Source organism: Callospermophilus lateralis, chromosome 7 (genome assembly GCF_048772815.1).
Source record: "Callospermophilus lateralis isolate mCalLat2 chromosome 7, mCalLat2.hap1, whole genome shotgun sequence".
Lineage (NCBI taxonomy): Eukaryota > Metazoa > Chordata > Mammalia > Rodentia > Sciuridae > Callospermophilus > Callospermophilus lateralis.
In genome coordinates, this window is record NC_135311.1 from 116,135,291 (window position 1) to 116,140,823 (window position 5,533).

Here is a 5,533-nt window from a genome sequence, read left to right on the forward strand (position 1 = left end):
CACCACACTCCCATCCTACAGGAGGACGCTCATGCTTCTGTACATGATCTGAGAAGGTCTTGCCTGTCTCCCTTTCTGCATCACTGTGGGCGACCGTATTTCTGATGGGAAACATGTCCGACAGACACAGAGATTGAAGACTACCCTAGCCACGCCGCTCTTCTTAACAGATGCTGTACTTTTTTCCATTGCTGCATAAAAGAATGACCACAATGTAGCAAATTAAAGCAGAGCACATTTGTTAACACAGTTCTGCGGGTCAAGAGTCCAGGCCTGGCTCACCAGGGTTCTGTGTTCCAGGGTCTCACCAGGTTGTGATCAAGGTGAAGGGTTCATTCTCATCTTAAAGTTTGGCTGCGGAGGGTCCACACTGGGGCAGAGTTCACGTCCATAAAGCCAAAGGACTGAGGTCTTCAGATTAGACAAACCACCTGCAGTGCTTTGCCGCCTGGGTCCCTCCGTGGGCAGCTCATGGCATGGATGCTTACTGGCACGAGGACTGCTGGCCCGACAGCATCTCATAAAAGTAGCGTCATCCCAGCCATTCCATCACCTCCGCCATCATCTGTTTCACAGAAACAAGCCACAAGTCCCATCCACAGTTAGGTGAACAGCAGAAGACGAGGGTCACAGGATCATTGAAGAGTCTGGCTATCAAATGCCACAGGTGCTCAAGCCTCTGCACCTTTGCAAACACTGTTCTTTGTCTGGTGTGCCCTTCCCAATGTCCTGCTGCCAGGATCCGGCACACCCTTCGAGCAAAGCTAGTGAAGACTTCCAAAGACTTACCTCTGCCTTCACCTGAAGCTAGCACCTCAGCACTTCCAGGCTTTTGCTCCTAAGGCTATGCCAGCACTCCGAGAAAGATGTGGCTCTGACAGCGAGTGGCCTTCGACAGGTATGAAGGTAGCGCTCGTCACAGTTCAGCTGCGTGACATGGACTTCTCCTGGGGATTTAAAAAAAAATCTTAAAATAGAGCAATCTGTCAAGGGTGCCCTAAGCCTATCCTTGGACTGACTACATCAGAATACTTAAGGAGAGCATCAAAGGCAGATTCTCAGGCCCAAGACCCTGATTGCATGTACCAGGGCAGGGGTCAGGAATCTGTCCTTATAAAGCTCCCAGGGGATTCTGATCACCAGGCAGGTTTGACCCCACAGATGTGGACCCCCCTGTACAGGATGCAGACTGGATGGACAAACTCTGAGAAGACAGATGGAAAAGTCTGGACTCGTGCCTGGCTTTGCCCTTATCCTGGGAGATTTTTGAAAAGACACTCACTGATCCTCTCCCTGCCTCAGTTGCCTTGTTAGTAAAATGGAGATGAGGACGCCGTCCATCTGAGGAGGAGGCTGTGAGGATTAAACAAAGTCACTGCCTGTACAGGAGGGCACCTGGCACACGGGAGCCCTCCACAGAGCTACATGCTATCCAAGACCACACCTGCCTTCAGCTGATCGGAGACCTGGCCCCGTGAGTCACTGAAACCCCTGGGGCTAAGGACATCCACCTCTGGACCCACAGCCCCATCTCTCTGCAGATCCTATCCCTGTCTGCCTTCCAGAAGCGACTTAACCCAGACAGCCTCCTCCTCCTTCAGACCCTCTCCACCCAGGCTGCAGTGCGGACGGGGACCTGGCCCATGAAGGACTTCACCAGCCGTCCCCAGGGCCAGCTTCCTGTTCCAGGAGGAGAGAGCAGCCCGCACAGCCCCAGAACAAGCTCAGCTCCCACCACAGGTCTTGGAGCCCAGCTCTCTGGGGGCAGGAGGCGGGGGCACCATCCGCCTTTCCCATGGCTGCCTCTGAGTACTTTGAATTTCATTAGGGCAATTATTTCAAATGGAATTAAAAGGGTTTAAAATTAGACCCTAAACTCTTAACAATTAGTGACGCAGCGACCTGCCATCCGCAGAGCCACAATAGACCTATGTCGATTGGTACGTGAGCACAATGCGGTCTCCAGATTTGCATACACTATTACAATAAACGGCTTTTAATAAAATGAATATTCTTAATTACCGCTGCATTAATAAGCTGCAAATTAGTCATCATTAAAGGCCCCACGGTGCCTCCCCACCTCTCTGAGAGTCGCCGGTGGACTTCACAGCTGCTTCTGCCAATTCTCAAGTTTTCCTACGGCCTCTTGGGTGGCGGGTTGGGGTTGAGCCCCCAGTTGGCCTCAGGCCAGAGATTTGAGTACTGGATCTTTTCTGCCGCCCCAGCTTGGGACTTACCGTGTTCTCCAGGCCTGGGCAGCACCATGTCAGCTTAGGTCCCTCCAACACCTTGACCACATCATTTATTCACCTGTTATCCATCCATTTGTTCCACAGGCACCGTGTTGGGCACTGGGGATGCTCCCTGACAAGTTATTCAGCCTGGGAGCTGGGAGCAGCTCCAGTGAACAGGTATTTCTTACAGGAGGCTGAGAACTGCCCCAATCTGATTTCTGGGGCGTTGGACTCCACCCAGCTCAAGGAACAGCAAATCCTGGGCAGCAGCCCTAGAATCTTGTCTTTAGACAAGAGCCCTAGAATCTTCCCTAAGTCGCTGTCGAAGCTTCAGGCTCCATTTCCCCATCTGTACAGTAGAGGCCGTGGTCAACACTGACCAACAACCATCATCTTCTCAAAATACTCTTGTATATATTTTAGGATTTTGGGTCCTGCGGCCCCTGTTGCAACTACTCAACTTGGCAAAACAGGCAGGATCTGGACTGGGCCCATGGGTCAGTCGTTAGCTGACCCTGGGGCTGGGCGAATCATAAAAGCCCTGGCAACCTTGGGGCTCTGTGAGTCTCCAAGAGGGCTCTTCCTCCCTCAGAAGTGTAGGGGGAAACTTGGGGCAAGATTTCACAAAGACCTGTTTAGACTGAATTATAAGCTGTTTCATCACGGAAGATGATTTGCGGAATGGGACAGGGCGGTCGCTTTCCTGTTGTATGCCATTCCCACCGACGCACTTGTGCAGGTGCACACACCAACACACGCACACTGCAGTGGACTGAACAATGGCCTCCAACAGTCCCAGAGTCCCCTCCCTGCAGCCTGCGAGGGCTGCCCCTGAGGTAAAGATTTCACAGATGTGATTAAGCCAAGGATCTGGAGATGAGGCGATAATACTGGCTTCTCTGGGTGGACTCCAAACGCCACCACCAGGGTCCCTTTCACGAAGAGGTGAAGATAAAGGAGGCGTGGAGGAAGAGAAGGTGATGGGAAGATCAAGGCAGAGCTGGAGCCAGAGGCTCCACGCACAGGAATGCTGGCAGCCACCAGGAGCTGGAAGGTGCAGGCAGAGGGACCTATCTGCCAGGGGGACTCAGAAGGAGATGTGGCCAGCCGATACCTGGACTTCAGCCTAGGGAAACCAATTTTGGATTTCTGTCCTCCAGAACTGTAAGAAAATGCATTTTTATTGTTCTAAGTCACCAAATTTGTGGGAATTTCTTACAGCCATTATAGGAAACTAATACACATAGCTTTTCTCCTGTCGGGGACTCTAATGTTCCCCAGGCCTCTGTTAGCTAATTTTTTTTTTTTTTTGGCTAAAAGGAGAAATAGTAGTAATAATAACCCTTTTGGGGAATCGGTGCACTGTGATTTTTATTGATAAAACACTTTTATATGCATGGAGAAGCTCTGTGAGGAAGATGCTGGATTTCATTCCACAGCAGAACTAGACTCTTGGAAATGTCAAGGGCTTGGCCCAAGATCATGCTATTAACAGGTGTCACCATTGGAATTTGAACCTAGATCTTTTGATTCCAAATCTACGCTGCAGCCCAAGTTGAAGGCTGTGTTAGACACAGGGAAACGGGAACTGTGAGAGGTTGAATTTCACTTTGGGAAAATTCTCTCTTTGCAATGGAATATGGCTTGGGTCTCCAGCCAAGGCCTGGTTCGGGTTTAGGCTCTGAGGAGGATTTATTGTGTGTCTCTTGTCTGGGAAGGGGCACACTCCATCTGACAGCAGCTTCCAGCAGGTGACAAGTAGATCCAATGAAAATTAGACCCACCTGGGAGGCAGGGCTTCTGTGAACCCAGAGGTGACTCTTTCATGTAGGCCTTTCCACGCCAAGTGTGAAAATCTCAGGCAGGCCTGGGGTGAATGCCAGAGAGGGCAGCTCTGACATCCGCTAGTCCAGAACTCTCTCCCCCACACCACAGCTGGAGAAACCAGACAGCAGATCTACTAACAAACTGCCGGGTATGTTTGCTGGCGGGAGGAGGAACAATCCCAGACAGGAAGTCACCTTGTTAAAAATCTCTGGTTTGCAACCAGAGTCATGGCGGCTACAGAAAGGGATCCCCAGTCCCCATCTTTACTTATTGCAAAACCCAAATGAGTCCGTTAACTTAGGATTCTCTGAAGACCACAAAAGTATTGATTGAGAGTGACTGAACAACCCACAGTAAGAAAGGATAATGTATACAATTTATTATACATTTAACCCAAGCACATTTATTCCCAGCAATCACAAATGATGTATAGTGTGGTGTTCTAAAGTTGGAGCACTGAAAACTACCTGATTTCCAGCCTTATTATAAAACTAATAGTAATCAAGATAATGTGGTATTTGCATAATGATACACAGAGAAGTCAATGGAACATAGCAGAGTCAAGAAATAGACCTATACATATATTATTCAATTGATTTTTGAGGAATGCGCTAAGGTGGTTGAATGTGGAAAAGGATGGTCTTTTCAACAAATGGGGATGGAATGACTGGGAATCCATGTGGGAAAAAAATATAAACCTCAACCCCTACCTCACACCATATAGAAAAATTAACTTGAATGAATCTTAGACCAAAAAGTATGCCCTGAGACTACAAGCTATAAAAAGATACGACCAACTTACTAATGGACTTGTATCTGGAATATACAAAGGACACTTATGACTCAGTAAGAAGACAAACAAATCAGTTTTAAAATGGGCAAAATATTTGATCAGACATATCCCAGACAAAAATATACATATGGCCAATGAACATACAAAACCAAGCTCAACAGCATGAGTCACCAAGGAAATGGAAATTAAAACCCCACTGAAGTTCCACTCACAGCCACTACAATGGCTGGGATTTTAAAAAGGGCTCAGTTCGTCAGCACATACGCTAAAACTGGAACAATACGGAGAAGATTAGCATGGCCCCTGTCCGAGGATGACCTGCAAATTCATGAACATTCCTTTTTCTTTCTTTCTTTCTTTCTCTTTTTTTTTGCTGTTCATGATATGAGACAGACAACTGCTGTGGGTGTCATCAAAGCAGTGGTCAAGAAGGCTGCTGGAGCTGGCAAGGTCACCAAGTCCTCCCAGAAAGCTCAGAGGGTTAAATGACTATTACCCCTAACACCTGCCACCCCAGTCTTAATCAGTGGTGGAAGAACGGTCTCAGAACTGTTTGTCTCCATCGGCCACTTAAGTTTAATAGTAAAAGACTGGTTAATGGTAACAGTGCATCGCAAAACCTTCAGAAGGAAAGGGAAATGTTTTGTGGACACTTTGTTTTTGGTGTGTCGCAGTTTTA

At 48.3% G+C, this 5,533-nt stretch overlaps 1 non-coding gene across 1 annotated transcript; it reads left to right on the forward strand.

The window, feature by feature from the left end:
• The first annotated feature begins 5,095 nt into the window (after window positions 1-5,095).
• LOC143405421 (U6 spliceosomal RNA) lies at window positions 5,096-5,202 on the forward strand. Its single transcript, XR_013092118.1, has one exon. It is a non-coding gene; the product is annotated as a U6 spliceosomal RNA (small nuclear RNA).
• The last annotated feature ends 331 nt before the right edge of the window (window positions 5,203-5,533 follow it).